Source organism: Zingiber officinale, chromosome 9A, assembly GCF_018446385.1.
Source record: "Zingiber officinale cultivar Zhangliang chromosome 9A, Zo_v1.1, whole genome shotgun sequence".
NCBI lineage: Eukaryota > Viridiplantae > Streptophyta > Magnoliopsida > Zingiberales > Zingiberaceae > Zingiber > Zingiber officinale.
Window position 1 is genome coordinate 132,507,023 of NC_056002.1, and position 22,794 is coordinate 132,529,816.

Here is a 22,794-nt window from a genome sequence, read left to right on the forward strand (position 1 = left end):
AAAGAAGTTATTAAGACATTAACTTAAAATTTAAATTATCTATGCAACAATTCTTTTCAAACACCTTATGAATTGAGCTAAGTACTTCACCTAAATTTTTTTTAAGTCTGAGCACTTAACTATGCTACCCTTTAGGGGGAGCTTAAATTAACTAGACTATTTCTTTCTTCTTAATTCTTTTTGATTTATGTCAAAGGGGGAGAGAAAAGTCAAAGTTAAGAAATCAAGAATGAAAGGGGGAGCATAAACTTTAAATTTTATTTATGCATTGATGCTTCTGGTTAACTTTCATTATTTATTCCTTTATTTAAAAGTTATGTTTTACTTAACTTTGAACCAAGATTGCCATAATCAAAAAGGGGGAGATTGTTGGTGCAGTGAGCACCAGATGATCGAACCTGAGTTTTGATTATGGCAAAGGGCTCAAAGTTAAGTGGTGGTGTTATCTAACAAAGTTCATGGAGCTTGCAGGAAAGTCCTAAGTGATACTTAGGCAAAAGTCCTAGCTGCGATTAGGCAGGTAAAAACCCTAGGGGGTGGTAACCCTAGGTCATAGGGGGTGGTAACCCTATGCGGGAAGTCTTGGCAGGTCGATGGCTTCAGGCAAAAGTCCTAGGGGGTGGTAACCCTAGGTGAAAAGTCCTGGTGTCGCGAACCAGGTGAAAGTCTGGACTAGCCGGGAAGCGGATGTCCAGCAGAAAGTCCGGAAGCGTCGAGTGCTGAGCAAAAGTCCAGTCGATCTGGAGGATCGTACTGGCAACAGGTAAATCTCCTGAGTGGAGTAGGTGAGGACGCGTTCCCCGTAGAGGGAACAGTAGGCGTCGGGTCGACCTAGGGTTTCCGGTTGGAAACCTGAAGTCAGACTCGGACAGTCTGGAGACTGTTAATACTTCATTTATAATATCTATTGTATTATGTGCTAACTTTGTGCTGCAGGGTAGTGTTTGGGACTAACGTATCTTGCAGGTGCAAAGGAGCAACTTAAAGCCTCGGATGAACAGTGTCCAAGGCTGGAGCTGGCTGCGAGAAGCTGCTCAAGGCGCCTTGATGAACAGTAGAAGGCGCCTTGAACAGCTGAAGGCGCCTGGTGAACAGTGGAAGGCGTCTTGAGTCTGTGATAAGATTCGACCAGTTCGCTCCTCATCTCCCCGGCTGACTCGGCTGTTCAAGGCGCCTTGGTGAACAGTAGAAGGCGCCTTGAACACCCTTTATAAGGGGTTTCGACCAGCAACTCCTTACAAGAACTTCCAAGCAATCTTTCTGCTACAAGCTGCTCACGAGACGATCCCGAAGTGCTGCTACGAGACACCGACGACCCGGAGCTCCGAAATCTTCAGATTACGATATTGTCGTCGGTATAACTGTACTTTTTCATTATACTTAACTGTATTACTTGTACTCTTGTCGAGCTTATAGTTGTTGCCCACAGAAAGCGATCAAGGATCGCGGGCCTTCGAGTAGGAGTCGTCACAGGCTCCGAACGAAGTAAATTCTCTTGTCTTTCTGTGTGGTTGTTTACTTTCCGCTGCGTTACTTCTCTGATAGTTGTTACGATTCCGATAATAGAACGATTTTAGCCACGAGCGCTATTCACCCCCCCCCCCTCCTCTAGCGCGTCTCGATCCAACAGGCTCATGCCATCAGGTCCATCGAGCTTCCTTTTCTGCTGCGCTTCTAGTCCTCCAATAGTACCACACCTCGCAAGGATACGATCTGTGACAAAAATAGAATTTTACATATATCGATCCTATATTCCACAAAGAAATGTACATGTAATCTAGATCGAAACAAAAATGTAAAATCCTAATAACTAATACAGCTCTTACTGTATTTAATATTATAATCATGCACACACAATAAAATGACCTTGACATGTCCAAGGGTCCAATCACACACAATATCTATAAGCCATAATAGTTGGAGCATGTAATCACAGAGTTAGCACATCCTACTATTATCCTGCCTAAATTATGTATGACATGTGCATAATTAAATTGAAAACCAAACACACAGAGGTAAACCCTAGCTCTGATACCAATTGTTGGTTGGTCCTAGGAAGATCGTACTGGTTCCACTGTACAAAAATTTTGTACAAGTGTCGAATCTTTCCTAACAACCTATTGTGTTCTTTAGCAATTAAATTCGGAATCGCAAACGGAACTTAACATTATTGATTCCAAATTTAACTTATCTGTTCTTAATGGTTTAGACTTAGATCACAAACGATGCTTAACATTATTGATCCAAATCCACCTATGTTATAAATTCAATTAAATATTAATTTCTAAAATTGACTTCCAGGACTGCATGGTAAGACACTAGGCCTTCTTGGGTATGAGATCATCCACCACCGCCTAAACAAAGCCTTTTAAAAAAATCTAATATTTAATTTCCTTATATAACTCTAGGTTTAACCAAAAGGAACAATCAAATCACAAATTTGAAAAACAAAACAAAAGAAACACAACTTCAAATATCTAATCCGAAAATATAGAATCATATGTCTCTTGTGTTTGGAATTCATACAAAGGAAAACTAGCATGATGATGAAAATAATTACTAGTTATACTTTTATTTGTATACAACGACCTCTTGATCTTCTACCGTATTCCTCTTCTTATCTCGGACGTTGTGTGGGCAACGATCTACCGAGATAAGAACCACCCAAACCCTTCTTCTTCCTCACCAAGTTTCGGCTACCAAGACTCCTCCAAGGATGTAGAGGTTCGGCCACCACCACCAAGCTCTAAGGGATGCAAGAAACAAAACCTCATTTCTCTCCTTCTTCTCCTAGCTAGAACCAGCCACCAACAAGAGCTCCAAGAGAAGGATGAAACCGACCACTAAAGAAGAAGAGAAGAGGAGAAGAAGAAGCTCTAGGGTCGACCACCACCAAGGAAAAGAGGGAGGAAAATATAATTGAGTTTGTAGGTGCAGCGGAGGCTGGCAAATGGGGGGTGAATTGCCTGAACAAATTAAAACTACCCTCCTCGGATCTTTCAACTCGAAAGTGCAATAGCAATAATAATAAAATAACTAAAACAATAAAGCTAAATAGAAGGACAGAGAAGACCGGGAGTTAACCTAGTTACAACCAAGAAGGTTGTTAATCCAGGGCGATGAAAAGAGAGCACTAGAAATATCTTCTTCTCTGAAGGCGGAGAAGCCTTTTACACTTTGGAAGCTTAGAACTATTGCTAGGAAAGACTACACAGTTGATTGCTTGAGTTGTTGAATATTTTCTAGCTCCAGGGGTCTTTATATAGCTCTTGGAAAGTCTATCCTGAGGGTCAAAGGCGCCTCCAGCTCGGTCAGGGGATAAAACTTTATCCGCAGCGCAAACAGTCATTTTGACCAGTCGGAGGCGCCTCAAACTAGATTGAAGGCGCCTCCAATGCTGTTTGAGGCGCCTCCAAGGTGGAGGCGCCTCCAGCACTAGTTTAAGGCGCCTTGAGCTTTATTTTCAGCCCACTTTCTCCTTTGCTTTGACTTCCGACGCTCCAATCTTTTGGGTGATTACGACCAACCGGAATAGGGATCACCCGAACCCAATTCCCGGCCTTCTCCTCGAGCAGTCTTTATCCTCGGCTTAACGTCCCTCGAACGCCGCACACGTTCTTCTCGCCCACCGGTGTACTCTTCCGCAGCTCTCTCGTCCTTCTGACGCACCGAGCCCGTCGGCTCCCTTCCCGTGCCGTCCTTCTCGCTAGCTGCGTCTTCTGCTCGACTTCCTGCGCTCCTAAGCTCCTGCACACTCAGACACAGGGATCAAACACAAAGCAGGACCTAACCAACCTGGTTGATCACATCAAAACTTTACGGGGTCCAACAATCTCCCCCTTTTTGATGTGCATCAACCCAAGTTCAAGTTAGGGTTAAAATAGACAGAAAAGTAATTTTAAAAGAAAATTACTAAACTAACATGTTAAGCATCAGTTTGCAATAAATAAAATTACAACTACTAAATAAAGAGTTAACCAGAATTTTTCAAAAACATTTTTAATTAAAAAAATTCTCTTCCCCTAAACTTGTACTTTTCTAATCTCCCCCTTTGATCACAGCAAAAACGGGGTAATAATAAGAGAATATGTTAAAACAATATTTAGCAAATTTTAAGTTAGAAAAATTTCTAAGTAAACTGAATTTTTAGAATTTTTCAAAAAAATTTCTAAGTAAAACTTTCAAAGACATTTTTCTAGATAATTAAAAAAAATTAAAAAAATTTCTAAGGAAATGTTTAAAAACTTTTCAAAGCATTATTTAATTCTAGTTTTAATGCTTTTATCAGAAAGTTAATTAAATATTTTTATTTCGATATTTCGGCTTCCAGGTCGTAGCGAGGCACTAGGCCTTCTTGGTTATTGGAGCAACAATCACTTCTTTAGACAAAGCTTCCATAAAGAAACTCAATGTTTAATTTTCTCACTGTAACTTTTAACTAAAAGAGAAATTTAAACTAGCAAAGATTTTGGAACCCAATAAAGGTTCCTTCCTACAAGGTTGGTCAAAAACTTAGGGGGTACATATCCTTTAGGTATTCTTCTAAGTTGGCCATGATGTTTTCTTATATACCAGTTCAATTTTCTATAAATTCTTAATTTTGATTTTGGAAATTTATTTAAGCATGCATTATCTTTCAATTTCTCAATTTCAACTTTTAATTTTTCATTTTCTAATTTTAGATTATCATACATTTCTAGTGGACATGCTTTTGCTAGGTTCAATTTCAATTCAGCATTTTCTTTTTCTAATTTGAATAAGTCTTTAGAAAGAGACTTAATAAAGTGAAAAAACTGAGTAGGGGTTAGATTACGTACCTTACTTACCTGATTTAGTGAGGCTCCCCCTTCACTGCAACTTTCCTCTTCTGATGTTCCTCCCCCTTCATCTATGCTCATCTCTGAGCTTGAATCTTCTTCCATCTGATGGTTAGCCATTAGTGCTAACCCCGAGAAGGCTTCGATGTCTGATTCAAAAGACGACAAATCTGACCAAGTGGCCTTCAGGTTCTTGTACTTGGAGGATTCTGGCTTCTTGTACTTAACCTTTTCCTTTTCTTTCTGCTTGCTCTTTAATTTCGAGTAGTCATCCTTGATGTGTCCTTCTTCATTGCAGTTGTAGCAATGAACCGTTCTTCTTTTTCACTCATGCTTCTGCGATCTAAATTTGTTAGATTTAAAAAACTTATTAAATCGTCTTACCATTAATGTAGCTTCGGATTCGTCGATCGAGGCTTCAAAGTCAGAATCGTTTGTTCTTGCCTTCAAGGCAATGTTCTGACTTGCTTTCTCCACTTTAATGGGCTTTGCAATCCGAGATTCCTGAAGTTCAAATGTAGAAAATAAATTTTCTAAAGTACTTACCTCGAAGTCCTTAGAGATGTAGTACGCATCTACTAAGGAGGCCCACTCTGGAGTTCTGGGGAAGGCGTTGAACGCGTACCAGATTGAGTGTCGGTTCGTTACTTCTTCTCCAAGATTGGTTAGTTGCGTGATCAGCTCTTTAATCCTTGCTTGGAGTTGCGCTACCTTCTCGCCTTGGTTCATCCGGAGGTTCGTTAATTGGGTCCGGAGGATGTCGCTCGCCTCGCTAGCTTGGCTTCCGAGGTACATTCGTGAAGCTCCAGGAATTTTTCCCAGAGGTCTTTCGCGGAGTCGTAGCTTCCGATTCAACTTACCTCTTGTGGTGGCAGCACGCTAAGCAGATGGAATTCTACCTTTCCGTTGGCGACAAAATCGGCTTGCTCATTCTTGCTCCACGTGTTTTCTTCTTTATCTTTTGGAACTGCATAGTCATATTTCATAATTAAGCAAATGTCAAATTCTGTCTTGAAAAATACCTCCATCCGGCGTTTCCACGTCGCGAAGTCTCCGTCAAACTTCGAGGGATGAATATTCGCTCCGGCCATCGTCTTGATCGTTGTGCTTCAGTCAGCGATTAGTTCTTCTGAGACAGTCTCGCTCTGATATCAATTGTAGGTGCAGCGGAGGCCAGCAAGAGGGGGGGGTAAATTGCCTGAACAAATTAAAACTACCCTCCTCGGATCTTTCAACTCGAAAGTGCAATAGCAACAATAATAAAATAACTAAAACAATAAAGCTAAATAGAAGGACAGAGAAGACTGGGAGTTAACCTAGTTACAACCAAGAAGGTTGTTAATCCAGGGCGATGAAAAGCGAGCACTAGAAAGATCTTCTTCTCTGAAAGCGGAGAAGCCTTTTACACTTTGGAAGCTTAGAACTATTGCTAGGAAAGACTACACAGTTGATTGCTTGAGTTGTTGAATATTTCCTAGCTCCAGGGGTTTTTATATAGCTCCTGGAAAGTCTATCCCGAGGGTCAAAGGCGCCTCCAACAAGGTTCAAGGCGCCTCCAGCTCGGTCAGGGGATAAAACTTTATCCGCAGCGCAAACGGTCATTTTGACCAGTTGGAAGTGCCTCAAACCATATTGAAGGTGCCTCCAATGTGGAGGCGCCTCCAATGCTGTTTGAGGTGCCTTGAGCTTTATTTTCAGCCCACTTTCTCCTTTGCTTTGACTTCCGACGCTCCGATCTTTTGGGTGATTACGGCCAACCGGAATAGGGCTCACCCGAACCCAATTTCCAGCCTTCTCCTCGAGCAGTCTTCCTCCCCGGCTTAACGTCCCTCGAACGCCGCGCACGTTCTTCTCGCCCACCGGTGTACTCTTCCGCAGCTCTCTCGTCCTTCGGACACACCGAGCCCGTCGGCTCCATTCCCGTGTCGTCCTTCTCGCTAGCTGCGTCTTCTGCTCGACTTCCTGTGTTCCTAAGCTCCTGACACTCAGACACAGGGATCAAGCACAAAGCAGGACCTAACCAACCTGGTTGATCACATCAAAACTCTACGGAATCCAACAGAGTTGCCCCCATGAAGGCACCCCTACCCCCTCTTTTATAATCCTTGGTCTTGGCAAATAAGGAAAATTTAAATAAAACCTTCCTTATTTTCTTTACCATGAAAAGGAAAATTTAATTAATTAAAACCAATTTCCTTTTCTTAATTATAATGGTCGGCCACCTCATAGCTCCAAACAAGGAAAGTTTTAATAACACAAGAATAAAAATTCATAATTTGTTTCCGAAAATTTTAAATAAAAATTTCTCTATTAATTTTTCCCTTCATGGTTGGTTATAAAAGGAAATTTTATAAATTAAAATATTTCTTTTAAACATGTGGATGATTTCGAAAAAGGAAAGTTATCTTTAAAATTAAAATCTCCTTTCAATCTACAAATAAGGAAAGATATCAAATCTTTTCTTAATCTTTTGTAGAAACTTATAAAAGTAAATATTTAATTTTAAAACTCTCTTTTTAAATCATGAACATGGTTACAAAAAAGGAAAGTTTTAGCAAAATTAAAATCTTCCTTTCAATATACAAATAAGGAAAGATATCAAATCTTTTCTTAATCTTTTGTAGAAAGCTATAAAAGAAAATATTTAAATTTTAAACTCTCTTTTAAAATCATGGAATCCACATAAGAAAAATTTTAAAATAAAAATCCTTTTAATTTGCTTAGGGCCGACCACACCATGCTTGAGCTCCAAGCATTGGTCGGCCCCATCAACTTGGCTCAACGCTTGGCTTGGCCGGCCCAAGCTTGGACTCCAAGCTTGCTTGGCCGGCCCCTTTAGGTTGGGTAAGGAAGTGAGTATAGGTGGATATAATTCTCTATATACAAGATGCTACGATAGGGATCGAGAGAAGGAATTGGTTTTAGTCTCCCGATGAAATTAAGCTTCCCGTGTTCGCCCCGAACACCCAACTTAATTTCATTAATAATAATTCATACCACTAAAGAATTATTATTGAACTACCGCATCAATCCCAAATTACATTTTGGGCTCCTTCTTATTATGAGTGTGTTAATCTCCCTGTGTTTAAGATGTCAGATGCCCACTAATTAATTGAGTTACTGACAACTTATTTTAATTAATATCTTAGTCCAAGAGTAGTACCACTCAACCTTATCGTCATGTCGGACTAAGTCCACCTGCAAGGTTTATCATGACAATTCTTATGAGCTCCTGTTGGGGGCATTATCAAACTAGATTACTAGGACACGGTTTCCTTCTATAATCAACAACACACACTATAAGTAATATCATTTCCCAACTTATCAGGCCTATTGATTTATCGAGCTAAATCTCACCCTTTGATAAGTCAAATAAATAAATACTAAATATATGTGCTTGTTATTATATCAGGATTAAGAGTACACACTTCTATAATAACTAAGGTCTTGTTATTTTATTAAGTCAGTATAAAAAGAACTTACCTTAAATGGTCCTACTCAATACACTTAGAGTGTACTAGTGTAATTTATTAGTCAAGATAAACTAACACTTAATTACACTATGACTATTCCAACGGTTTGTTCCTTTCCATCTTAGTCATGAGCAACTGTTTTTAATTTATAAAAAACTGATAACACGATCTTCTGTGTGTGACACCACACACCATGTTATCTACTATATAAATTAATTGAATAACTACTGATCCTGTCCGAACGCTGAGTCGATGGACGCTGGGCACGTGGCGCTCTCCGGCTTGGTGATGTGGATCTCTGATCGGTTGTATGGATCTCCGGCGAACCTGCAAAGAAGTCGGGCCGGGAAGGGGTTCCCGGCGATGACCCTCCGACGCTCAAGTCAGGCAAGAGGAAAATGCAGAGGTGACTTCGAATATCAGAGAATGCGTACCTCCGGCGAAGTCTGGGGGCTCTTATATAGAGCTATGAAGAGGCTCATGCACACATACCGAGGCGAACACATGTCCTCTTACCATACCTCAGTATGGGCTTGTCAGAAGAGCTTGCCTGACACCATACTGCTATAGTCCGAGCACCTCTCTGATGGGACAGCAGAACCTTCTGTCGCAAGGTTCTGCGTATGACCTGGTCGTTGGACATGCCTGTTGTCAGAAGATGTTCCCTGATGTCCCCTTGTCCTTGTCTTTTTTTACCCGCGCCGAGCATCCAGCCGCTCGGCAGTCCCATCACGTCCGACCGAACGCAAGTACTGGTACGCTCGGGAGATTCCCGGTCGTGTGCTCGGCTCGGCTGAGACTGTCCGTAGCATTGCTGTTTTATGCCGTGGTCAAGCGGGTAGCTCGCTCGGCCCTCACCCTGAGCGTCGGAGACCCGACTCCCCGCCGGGTTGTCCTTGATTCTGTACTGATTCATTCGGCCGGTTGACCAGACCCTTATCCGGTCGGCTGAACCTCACACTGCCCTTGACTTTTGTCCTCCACGTGGCGTTGATTCCCCTCAAAGGGGGTCCCTTGTCTATACCGTCGGATCAACTACACTTAACAAATAAATGTAGATATTGACCAATGTGATTCTTTTATTTTTAAATAAATATTTATGCAAAAGCTAGGTTTTTAGTATACATTCCAATAAGTATGACTCTAAGTTTTGATATTTGGGCAAAGGTATAAGTTAGGTTATTGTTGTATTTGATATGCGCTTGTGAGTGTGCAGGATGCAGGTATAACAAAGAAAAGTCCAAGTGTGATCTTGGCAAAGGAAAGTCAAAGTGTGATCTTGGCAAAGGCAAAGTCCAAGTGTGGTGATTTGGCGGTGTAAGTCCAAATATGTAGTCTTGGCAATGTAAGTCCAAGTATGATTTAGCACGTGTGAAGTCCTAGAGATGAGGAGTCTCTTGGCAATGGAAGACCCGACAACAAATGACAAGGCCGAAAGAAACTCTTAAAGGCAAAGTGTGAAGGATGGGGAAGCATATGAAAGATGCAAGGCTGATGGAGAAGGAAAGGTCAGATTGTACGGGCAAGAACAAGTGCTGAGTGATTATACTCGGGGTAAAATCTTAGGTTTAAGGTTAACAGTCGACTTGTTGTTGAGAACCAGTAAACTCGGAGTTGGTTTATGATTCTAGGGTTACCTGTCGATTGGTGACTTTACTAGTCGACTGAGAGCAAATAAAATATTTCTGTTTGCTCAGCCCATGTAGATCAGGTGACCAGTAAGGGTGATTAGTCGACAGGTATCGAGTCATTGGATTATAACGGTCGAATTTTCATAGAGGCTAGTCGACTAGTGACTTTAATAGTCGACTGGTAGCAGAAAAATAGTTTGGATATTTTTCTTCAAGCTCTATATAATGGAGCTTGAGATGGCTAGTTTGGGTGACGAAATTAGAGGTGGTTAACCCCTAATTAGAGTCTCTAAGCTCTCGTGTGATCCTTGTGCTCTTGATCAAGTTCTAATGAGGGTTCTCCACTGACAAGGAGGTTTGAGCTAGACAAAGTTTGCCATGGAATCATGCACCAACGGATAGGAATCATCCATCTTACAGACAGTTGCAGAGTATAAGCATCATCTCCAAACCACATTAAACGAACGTGTTTCGGTTTGTGTTTATTTTTATTATCATGTATTGTCTTCTAGGGTTACTTTTCATTATTACTTGTAGTTTGTTTTGTATTCCGCTGCGTTAAGTATAGGAAGCAAACATTGTGGGTGATCGACTATTCACCCCCTCTAGTCGGTGATCAAAGTTCAACAGATACTAGGCAAAGAGAAAACCCTAGTTGCGGCTAGGCAAATGGAAGTCTTAGTTGAGACTAGGCAAGAAAGTCTTGGTCAGTGGGACTAAGCATGAGGACATGACATATCGAGTTCACTAGTCAGGAAGACTAAACAGATCTAGAGGATTGGACGTCTAGCAGTCCGATGAATCTAGAGGACCACACATCGAGAGAAAGACATGGGTTGAGTGGATTGGATGTCAAGCACAAAGTCCCAACAAATCTAGAGGGCTGGCAAGTCAAGTAAACCCTCCTGAGAAGAGCAAATGAGGACATGTTCCCTTGAAGGGAACAGTAGGTATCGGTCTGACCTAAGGTTTCATTAAAAATCTGAAAGTCAAGACCATATAGTCCCAATACTGTCAAATTAGTTTATGTCTGCTTAGATATTATGCTTGTATGCTAACTCTATGCTGTAAGCAGTTGAAGGAAATGGCATGGACGAAGTTCCAGACCCCTATATGAGTTTCTGGACGCGGAAAGTTCTAAGCGCCCTAAAATAATCCAAGGTGCCTCGGAAGGTTACAAGCACCTTGGAACATTCAGGGCGCTTTGGATCAGAATTCTTATCAAGAGGATAATGAGTGAATGAAGCAAATCAGATAAGGCCTACTTGAGGTGCCTTGGGTCATTTGAGGTGCTCCGAATACACTATAAAAGCAACCTATGACTAGAAGCTCAATACAACACTTTTCTATCGTCAAACGATTTTCGCGCTGCTTTGAAATTTTACTACTACACAGAAGTACTGTTCCAACAACAATGATCAAGTTTCTACTCCCTTTTGGTGTCAGTATTAGTATTATATGTATTTATTTTTTATTCTCAGATTTATGTAATTTTGAATCTTTAGTGAACTGTTCATTTGAAGCGACCAACGATTGCGACCCTTAAACTAGCAGCACAGGTTATGAACCAAGTAAAGAGAAATTGTGTTAGCATTGTGCCCATGTGTGTTTAATTTCCACTACTATTTCTCAAAATTTCAAAAATAGTGAAAAAGCGACCCACGCTATTAACCTCCCCCACTAGCACTTTATTCGATCCTACACCTTGTATAGTCAATCATGCTACATATTGGTTATTCCCGAGCAGATTTTAGTATTGCATTCATGCACTCAGAACCATTGGCAGCTAGAGCATATGATATCTGCGACCACCCATTTCTCCTTCTCCACTTTCATAACCCATTCATAACTCTCTTGGTGGTTCAACCTTGTCTTCTCCATGCACTCATTGTAAGTGAGTTTAGTGCATGCATGAGCTACGCCCCATAATATATTAGCTTGGTTGCCTCTCTATCTCTACAGTCTAATACCAAATTTTTCGCAAGGTGTACAAGACTATATCCATGATGCGATTCAGGAAATACATCTTTTACTGCATGAAATATGCCTGGATTTCAATCACTTATAATTGATAAAGATCTATCCCCTATCACATGATTTTTGAAGTTCTATTAGGAACCATTCCCAAGTAGACCTGCTTTCAATTTCTGCAATTACAAATGCAATTGGAAATGATTTATTTGTCCCATCAACACCAGTTACATCATTAACTGGCGCCAAAAGGCCAAAAACCCCATTGAAAATTATCATCATGCAAAGACATAACGTGAACCACTATGGTTATCTTCACTCTTTAATTCTCTAACAAGTAAGAGAGAATTGTGGAAGACAAAGGTGAGTCCCTAGAAAAAATATTCAATTAAATAACATATAAGCATAACCTATAGTTTTAGAATTCAACAATTATCAAGTCAACAATACTTTGTATAAGATACCCTCATTTGATCATCATTAACATAAGACAATGACACAAGATGTAGAAACTAGCAATTATCTTTTACATTTAGTAGAAGCCAGCAGGTAGCTACTATATATTGTAGAAACTAGTAGGTAGTTTCTCCCATAGTCTTTCGTGATCAAATAATGTTCATTTGAAATATAGTTGATGTTATGGAGTCTCCTTCATTTGTTTTGCTTGTTGAAATATTGTTTGAACCTAATTATCACTCTCAGAGAAGTAAAATTAAAATGATATAAAATAACGACATGCTAACTTCTACATGTTGTAAAATCTTGTCTACACATTTTGGAAGCTACATGCTAGCTTCTACAAAGTGTAAAAGTTATATGCTAATTTTTACACGTTGTAGAAGCTGGCATGTAACTTCTACAAGTTGTAGAAACTACCTCTTAAGATCTACATTGTGTCTCATGTGCCGATAATGTTCATAAGGCATACTCGTCAGAAAGCAGCATCACAAAAGTATGATACAAGCTGAACTTATCTAAGAACATGTAGACAACAAAACACAATCAGTCTTTGAAACAAAACACAATCAGTTTTGAAATTGAATTTATGAGCTGTTATAACAAGAAAATCTATTTTTGAAATAAGTTAATGAGTACAAGAACAACTGTCATTCAAATAATATCATAAAAAATTTGCGACAATGGATTTATTTACTTGATAAAATAAGAAAAAAGACATGAAATATTTTTAATTGTATGCATGAAAAAGGATAAAAATAAAACCTGCATTGCAAGGAAAATCCTAAACCAAAGAATTGAGGAAGAGTTTTTAGGTTGAAACTGTGAGAGGGAGGATGATAGATGGAATATTAATGAACTGTCATTTTTGTTTGGTTTACTAAACCTTAAAATCAAGTAAGCTAGTTCAATGTTAAAAGACACTAAACCGTTAAACCTGGTTTAGAACTTAAACCAAGTTTAAAAACTCAAATCCTAAACCAGAAAAGGGCATTTCAGATAGGTAAAATCAGATGGGGGCACCCGTTTGACTTTAATCAGAAATGGGGCGTCCATATGACGAAAACACATATGATGGGCGCCCATTTGATTTTTGCCCAATTAAATTTATGATAATTTATTTTATAAATAAAATAATTAAGAAAATCAAATTTTAAGATTTAAAAAGTGTTGATTGTTGAGATGATTTATGCAAAAAAGAGGTGCATCCTCTTTGTTATAATTACATGATAATTCAGGAGGTGATGGTATACGAAAGTTTTTATCAATTATCAGGATAAATCTAAAAACACAAATACACACAATTGCCTAACAATCTCAACCATTGAACCATTGAAAGATTACATCTTCTAACACAAAATTATGCCTTGATTTAATTTCAATGTGGATCTCAATTTATCCACTATTTTAATTTTTAAAAAGTTTAAATTATTTTTTAAATAAAAATTATCAGAGCCAAGTTTCGATCTTGGGACCTGTGGGTTATGGGCCCACCACGCTTCCGCTGCGCCACTCTGATACATTTTAAAATATTAAATAAGTATTGAAAGATTGCATCTTCTAATATAAAATTATGCCTTGATTTAATTTCAATGTGGATCTCAATTTATCCACTATTTTAATTTTTAAAAAGTTTAAATTATTTTTTAAATAAAAATTATCAGAGCCAAGTTTCAATCTTGGGACCTGTGGGTTATGCGCCCACCACGCTTCCACTGCGCCACTCTGATACATTTTAAAATATTAAATAAGTATTGAAAGATTGCATCTTCTAATATAAAATTATGCCTTGATTTAATTTCAAAGTGGATCTCAATTTATCCACTATTTTAATTTTTAAAAGTTTAAATTATTTTTTAAATAAAAATTATCAAAGCCAGGTTTCGATCTTGGGACCTGTGGGTTATGGGCCCACCACACTTCCGCTGCGCCACTCTAATACATTTTAAAATATTAAATAAGTATTGAAAGATTGCATCTTCTAATATAAAATTATGCCTTGATTTAATTTCAATGTGGATCTCAATTTATCCACTATTTTAATTTTTAAAGAGTTTAAATTATTTTTTAAATAAAAATTATCAAAGCCAGGTTTCGATCTTGGGACCTGTGGGTTATGGGCCCACCACGCTTCCGCTGCGCCACTCTGATACATTTTAAAATTTTAAATAAGGATTAAAAGATTGCATCTTCTAACATAAAATTATGCCTTGATTTAATTTAAATGTGGATCTCAATTTATCCACTATTTTAACTTTTAAAATGTTTAAATTATTTTTTAAATAAAAATTATCAGAGCCAAGTTTCGATCTTGGGACCGGTGGGTTAGGGGCCCACCACGCTTCCATTGCGCCACTCTGATACAATTTAAAATGTTAAATAAGTATTAAAAGATTGCATCTTCTAACATAAAATTATGCCTTGATTTAATTTCAATGTGGATCTCAATTTTGTTGGTGCAATTATGCCCTGAAAATTTCAATGTGTTAGACAATTATTTAAGTTTAAGTTAATACGTTGGATCTAACATTAACTACGAGTTTGCAGGAGAAGTCCTTGCAGGTCAGAAAACTGGATGCGAGTCAAGGGAAGTCCAAGGAGGTCGAGGACTTGATTCTTGGCAAGCGAAGTCCTTATAGGTTGAAAGACTGGATGCAAGGCAAGAGAAGTCTAAGAAAGTCAATGACCAGATTCTTGGCAAGAGAAGCACTTGCAGGTCAGAAGGTTTGATGCAAGGCAAAGAGAAGACCAAGGACGTCGAGGACCAGGCTTTTGGCACAAAGGCTCGGTGATGAAAATGATCCAAGAACAAAGTCCAGGGAACATGTATTCATCTGGCATGAGGTATTGTATTAAAAGAAATATGTATTAATTCACTTATTATTATTAAATGGGAAGCTAGCAATAGATTGGCTAATCGATTGAGAAGCTCAGGTGTGAAACAGAACACTCCTGGATCGATCAGCCGATCAATTGGAGGTAACCAATCGATCGACCGATTGATTGATCCAAACTTTGCGCAAAGCTCAGCGCGCACAGAGCGCTCCTGGATCGATCAGTCGATCGATTGGAGGAAACTAATCGATCAACCGATTGACTGACAAAGCTTTTTGTGCGAAGCACGACGCGTGTCTGGATCGATCAGCCGATCGATTGGAGGTAGCCAATTGATCGGACGATCGATTGACCGAGCTTCGCGCGAGAGCACAATGCGTATTTGGATTGATCAGCCGATCGATTGGAGGTAACCAATCGATCAACCGATTGATTGATCTAGCCTTTACGCACAAGCTCAGCGCGCTTCTGAATCGATCTATTGATCGATTGATGAACTCAATCAATTGAGAATACTAGCCCAATCGATTGAAATTTGAACGAAATTATCTACATCGTTGATCTGGATGTGATGGTGCTCAATGGATACTTTTGAATCGATTGGAGATGTACCCCAATTGATTCACAGCGGCATCCATGAGAGAAACGGCTATATTTCGAAGACGTTTAAAAGGCTAAAGAATAGATAACGAAATACAAATAGGAAAAATACTATTCGATTGCTCTCAAGTGGTCTCAAGTGATCAAGATCTCTCAAGTGCCTCAAGAACAAATTCAAGCTCTCCTGCTTGCCAGATTTTCAAGTTTCCTCTACAAAGAGAAGCTATTTCAAGTTTGTAAATCATCCTCTTCTTCTTCCTTGTAGTTGCTATGAGCTATTTCTTTGAGAGAGAGAGAGAGTTGTAAACCTTGTAAGGTTTCTCCACCTTCGAGGTGTAGTTCCGAGAAGGAGAAATTCCATAGTAGAAGAGTGATTGTGGAGTGGATCCTTGGACTAGTCACCTTCTTGAGGAGGTGGATACTAAGTAAATACAAGAGTTAGCATTGCCTTCAAGTTTTCGCTGCGCAAAATTAAGTCAACAAAGAAATCGAAGTGAGCCTTTCAACCCCCCCCCCCCTCTAGTTCAACCGGTCCTAACAAATTTATCCACTATTTTAATGTTAAAAAGTTTAAATTATTTTGAAATCCCACCATGCTTCCACTGTGCTACTCTAATATATTTTAAAATATTAAATAAGTATTGAAAGATTGCATCTTCTAACACAAAATTATGCCTTGATTTAATTTGTGGATCTCAATTTATCCACTATTTTAATTTTAAAAAAGTTTAAATTATTTTTTAAATAAAAATTATCAAAGACAAGTTTCGACCTTGAGACCTATGGGTTATGGGCCCACCATGCGTCCGCTGCGCCACTCTGATACACTTTTAAATATTAAATAAGTATTGAAAGATTCTAATATAAAATTATGCATGATTTAATTTCAATGTGGATCTCAATTTATCCACTATTTTAATTTTTAAAAAGTTTAAATTATTTTTAAATAAAAAACATCAAAGTCAAGTTTCGATCTTAGGACCTGTGAGTTATGGGCCTACCACGCTTCCGCTGCGTCACACTAATACATTTTAAAATATTAAATAAGTATTGAAAGATTACATCTTCTAACATAAAATTATGCCTTGATTTAATTTATCTCAATTTATCCACTATTTTAATTTTTAAAATGTTTGAATTACTATTTAAATAAAAATTATCAGAGCCAAGTTTCGATCTTGGGACCTGTGGGTTATGGGCCCACCACGCTTCCGCTGCGCCACTCTGATACATTTTAAAATTTTAAATAAGTATTAAAAGATTGCATCTTCTAAAATAAAATTATGCCTTGATTTAATTTAAATGTGGATCTCAATTTATCCACTATTTTAATTTTTAAAATGTTTAAATTATTTTTTAAATAAAAATTATCATCTTGGGACCTGTAGGATACATTTTAAAATATTAATTTTAAAATGTTTAAATTATTATTTAAATAAAAATTATCAGAGCCAAGTTTCGATCTTGGGACCTGTGGGTTATGGGCCCACCACGCTTCCGCTGCGCCACTCTGATACATTTTAAAATTTTAAATAAGTATTAAAAGATTGCATCTTCTAACATAAAATTATGCCTTGATTTAGTTTAAATGTGGAACTCAATTTATCCACTATTTTAATTTTTAAAATGTTTAAATTATTTTTTAAATAAAAATTATCATCTTGGGACCTGTGTTATGGGTCGATAAAGCTTACTATACATTTTAAAATATTAAATAAGTATTGAAAGATTACATCTTCTAACATAAAATTATGCCTGATTTAATTTCAATGTGGATCTCAATTTATCCACTATTTTAATTTTTAAAATATTTAAATTATTATTTAAATAAAAATTATCAGAGCCAAGTTTCGATCTTGGGACCTGTGGGTTATGGGCCCACCACGCTTCCGCTGCACCACTCTGATACATTTTAAAATTTTAAATAAGTATTAAAAGATTGCATCTTCTAACATAAAATTATGCCTTGATTTAATTTAAATGTGGATCTCAATTTATCCCCTATTTTAATTTTTAAAATGTTTAAATTATTTTTTAAATAAAAATTATCATCTTGGGACCTGTGGGATGCATTTTAAAATATTAAATAAGTATTGAAAGATTAGATCTTCTAACATAAAATTATGCCTTGATTTAATTTCAATGTGGATCTCAATTTATCCACTATTTTAATTTTTAAATGTTTAAATTATTATTTAAATAAAAATTATCAGAGCCAAGTTTTGATCTTGGGACCTGTGGGTTATGGGCCCACCACGCTTCCGCTGTGCCACTCTGATACATTTTAAAATTTTAAATAAGTATTAAAAGATTGCATCTTCTAACATAAAATTATGCCTTGATTTAGTTTAAATGTGGATCTCAATTTATCCACTATTTTAATTTTTAAAATGTTTAAATTATTTTTTAAATAAAAATTATCATCTTGGGACCTGTGTTATGGGTCGATCAAGCTTACTCTGATACATTTTAAAATATTAAATAAGTATTGAAAGATTACATCTTCTAACATAAAATTATGCCTGATTTAATTTCAATGTGGATCTCAATTTATCCACTATTTTAATTTTTAAAATATTTAAATTATTATTTAAATAAAAATTATCAGAGCCAAGTTTCGATCTTGGGACCTGTGGGTTATGGGCCCACCACGCTTCCGCTGCGCCACTCTGATACATTTTAAAATTTTAAATAAGTATTAAAAGATTGCATCTTCTAACATAAAATTATGCCTTGATTTAATTTAAATGTGGATCTCAATTTATCCACTATTTTAATTTTTAAAATGTTTAAATTATTTTTTAAATAAAAATTATCATCTTGGGACCTGTGGGATACATTTTAAAATATTAAATAAGTATTGAAAGATTAGATCTTCTAACATAAAATTATGCCTTGATTTAATTTCAATGTGGATCTCAATTTATCCACTATTTTAATTTTAAAATGTTTAAATTATTATTTAAATAAAAATTATCAGAGCCAAGTTTCGATCTTGGGACCTGTGGGTTATGGGCCCACCACGCTTCCGCTGTGCCACTCTGATACATTTTAAAATTTTAAATAAGTATTAAAAGATTGCATCTTCTAACATAAAATTATGCCTTGATTTAGTTTAAATGTGGAACTCAATTTATCCACTATTTTAATTTTTAAAATGTTTAAATTATTTTTTAAATAAAAATTATCATCTTGGGACCTGTGTTATGGGTCGATAAAGCTTACTCTGATACATTTTAAAATATTAAATAAGTATTGAAAGATTACATCTTCTAACATAAAATTATGCCTGATTTAATTTCAATGTGGATCTCAATTTATCCACTATTTTAATTTTTAAAATATTTAAATTATTATTTAAATAAAAATTATCAGAGCCAAGTTTCGATCTTGGGACCTGTGGGTTATGGGCCCACCACGCTTCCGCTGCGCCACTCTGATACATTTTAAAATTTTAAATATGTATTAAAAGATTGCATCTTCTAACATAAAATTATGCCTTGATTTAATTTAAATGTGGATCTCAATTTATCCACTATTTTAACTTTTAAAATGTTTAAATTATTTTTTAAATAAAAATTATGAGAGCCAAGTTTCGATCTTGGGACCTGTGGGTTATGGGCCCACCACGCTTCCGCTGCGCCACTCTGATACATTTTAAAATGTTAAATAAGTATTAAAAGATTGCATCTTCTAACATAAAATTATGCCTTGATTTAATTTCAATGTGGATCTCAATTTTGTTTGTGCAATTATGCCCTGAAAATTTCAATGTGTTAGACAATTATTTAAGTTTAAGTTAATACGTTGGATCTAACATGAACTACGAGTTTGCAGGAGAAGTCCTTGCAGGTCAGAAAACTGGATGCGAGGCAAGGGAAGTCCAAGGAGGTCGAGGACCTGATTCTTGGCAAGCGAAGTCCTTATAGGTCGAAAGACTGGATGCAAGGCAAGAAAAGTCCAAGAAAGTCAAGGACTAGATTCTTGGCAAGTGAAGCATTTGCAGGTCAGAAGGTCGGATGCAAGGCAAAGAGAAGACCAAGGAGGTCGAGGACCAGACTTTTGACACAAAGGTCCGTTAATGAAAATGCTCCAGGAACAAAGTCCAGGGAACATGTGTTCATCTGGTATGAGGTATTATATTGAAAGAAATATGTATTAATTCACTTATTATTATTAAATGGGAAGTTAGAAATAGATTGGCTAATCGATTGAGAAGCTCGGGTGTGAAACAGAATACTCCTGAATCGATCAGTCGATCAATTAGAGGTAACCAATCGATCGATCGATTGATTGATCCAACATTTGCGCAAAGCTCAGCGCGCACAGAGCGCTCCTAGATCGATCAGCCGATCGATTGGAGGAAACCAATGGATTGACAAAGCTTTTTGTGCGAAGCACAGCGCGTGTCTGGATCAATCAACCGCTCGATTGGAGGTAGCCAATTGATCAGACGATCGATTGACCGAGCTTCGCGCGAGAGCACAGTGCGTATTTGGATCGATCAGCCGATCGATTGATCTAGCCTTTGCGCAAAAGTTCAGTGCGCTTCTGAATCGATCTACTGATCGAATGATGAGCTCAATCGATTGAGAATACTAGCCCAATCGATTGAGATTTGAACGAAATTATCTACACCGTTGATCTGGACGTGATGATGCTCAATGGATACTTTTGAATCGATTGGAGATGTACCCCAATTGATTCATGGCGGCGTCCATGAGAGAAACGACTATATTTTGAAGACGTTCAAAAGGCTGAAGAATAGAGAACGAAATACAAAAGGGAAAATGCTGTTTAATTGCTCTCAAGTGATCTAGATCTCTCAAGTGCTCAAGAACAAATTCAAGTTCTCCTCCTTGCCAGATTTTCAAGTTTACTCTACAAAGAGAAGCTATTTCAAGTTTGTAAATCATCCTCTTCTTCTTCCTTGTAGTTGCTGTGAGCTATTTCTTTGGAGAGAGAGAGCTATAAACCTTGTAATGTTTCTCCACCTTCGGTGTTCCGAGAAGGAGAAATTCCATAGTGAAAAAGTGACTGTGGTGTGGATCCTTGGACTAGTCACCTCCTTGAGGAGGTGGATGCCAAGTAAATACAAAAGTTAACATTGCTTTCAAATTTTCGTTGCGCAAAATTAAGTTAAAGAAGAAATCGAAGAAATTTATGATCAGGACAACGATACAAATGCATAGAAACTTGTTTCACGAAATTCCAATGTCTCTAGGTCGATATTTAAGGTTTCGGCCACTTATTTACGACCATTCACTGTACAACACCTTTTTAGTTAGTAGCAACATATATATGTTTTAAAAAATATCTACCTAGACACATACAAATTTCGTGAAACAAGTTTCTGTGCATTCGTATCGTTGTCCTGATCGTAAATATATTCAGAAATTTTTTTTTGACCAAATATATTGATTGGCGGAATTTTTTAATTCTAATTTGACGTAATTTGTGTTAAAAATTGAATCACTCAAAATAATAATTCAAAATTATGGATGATGGTATATTTACGATCAAGACAATGATACAAGTGCATAGAAACTTGTTTCATGAAATTCTGATATCTCTAGGTCAAGATATAAGCCTTCGGTGTTTGATTTCCTTTTTTTTAAAATTATTTTCCGTTTTGGGACGAATCCAGTGATTTGTCCCAAAACTTGGGATGAATCCAGAGATTTGTTCAAAAATTTGGGACGAATCCAGAGATTCGTCCCAAAAATTAAATTATTTAAAAAAATGGAAAAAATAGGACGACTTAAATATGGACTTAGAGACATCGGAATTTGATGAAACAAGTTTCTATGCGTTCGTATCATTGTCCTGATCGTAAATATATCCATAAAAATATTTTTGACCATATATATTGATTTTTGGAATTTTTTAATCCCAATTTGACCTAATTTTGGTGTTAAAAATTTGAATCACTCAAAATAATAATTCAAAATTATGGATGATGGTATATTTATGATCAGGACAACGATACAAATGCATAGAAACTTGTTTCATGAAATTCCAATGTCTCTAGGTCGATATTTAAGGTTTCGGCCACTTATTTACACCCATTCATTGTACAACACCTTTTTAGTTAGTAGCAACATATATATGTTTTAAAAAATATCTACCTAGACACATCCGAATTTCGTGAAACAAGTTTCTGTGCGTTCGTATCGTTGTCCTGATTGTAAATATATCCAAAAAATTTTTTTTGACCAAATATATTGATTGGGGGAATTTTTTAATTCTAATTTGACGTAATTTGTGTTAAAAATTTGAATCACTCAAAATAATAATTCAAAATTATGGATGATGGTATATTTACGATCGGGACAATGATACGAACGCATAGAAACTTGTTTCATGAAATTCTGATATCTCTAAGTCAAGATATAAGCCTTCGGTGTTTGATTTTCTTTTTTTAAAATTATTTTCAGTTTTGGGACGAATCATGGATTCGTCCCAAAATTTAAATTATTTTAAAAAAATGGAAAAAATGGGACGACTTAAATATGGATCTAGAGACATCAGAATTTCATGAAACAAGTTTCTATACATTTGTATCATTGTCCTGATCGTAAATATATCTATAAAAATATTTTTGACCAAATATATTGATTTTTGGATTTTTTTTTTTAATCCCAATTTGACCTATTTTTGGTGTTAAAAATTTGAATCACTCAAAATAATAATTTAAAATTATGGATGATGGTATATTTACAATCAGGACACTATACGAATACATAGAAACTTGTTTCATTAAATTCTGATGTCTCTAGGTTAATATTGGGTTTCGATCACTTATTTACAACCATTCTGTACAACACCTTTTTAGTTAGTAGCAACCTATATATATTTTAAAAAATATCTACCTAGAGACATCAGAATTTTGCGAAACAAGTTTGTGTGTGTTCATATCGTTGTCCTAATCGTAAATATATCCATAAAATTTTTTTGACCAAATATATTGATTGACGGAATTTTTTAATTCTAATTTGACATAATTTGTGA

General features: G+C 36.8%; 5 non-coding genes across 5 annotated transcripts; all 5 read right to left on the reverse strand.

Moving 5' to 3' along the window:
* Window positions 1-13,795: 13,795 nt before the first annotated feature.
* TRNAM-CAU lies at window positions 13,796-13,867 on the reverse strand. Its single transcript has one exon. It is a non-coding gene; the product is annotated as a tRNA-Met (tRNA).
* Window positions 13,868-16,940: 3,073 nt separating this feature from the next.
* Window positions 16,941-17,012, reverse strand: TRNAM-CAU. Its single transcript has one exon. It is a non-coding gene; the product is annotated as a tRNA-Met (tRNA).
* Window positions 17,013-17,226: 214 nt separating this feature from the next.
* TRNAM-CAU lies at window positions 17,227-17,298 on the reverse strand. Its single transcript has one exon. It is a non-coding gene; the product is annotated as a tRNA-Met (tRNA).
* A 1,087-nt stretch (window positions 17,299-18,385) lies between these two features.
* TRNAM-CAU lies at window positions 18,386-18,457 on the reverse strand. The gene has a single exon. It is a non-coding gene; the product is annotated as a tRNA-Met (tRNA).
* A 695-nt stretch (window positions 18,458-19,152) lies between these two features.
* TRNAM-CAU lies at window positions 19,153-19,224 on the reverse strand. The gene has a single exon. It is a non-coding gene; the product is annotated as a tRNA-Met (tRNA).
* Between the last annotated feature and the right edge of the window lie 3,570 nt (window positions 19,225-22,794).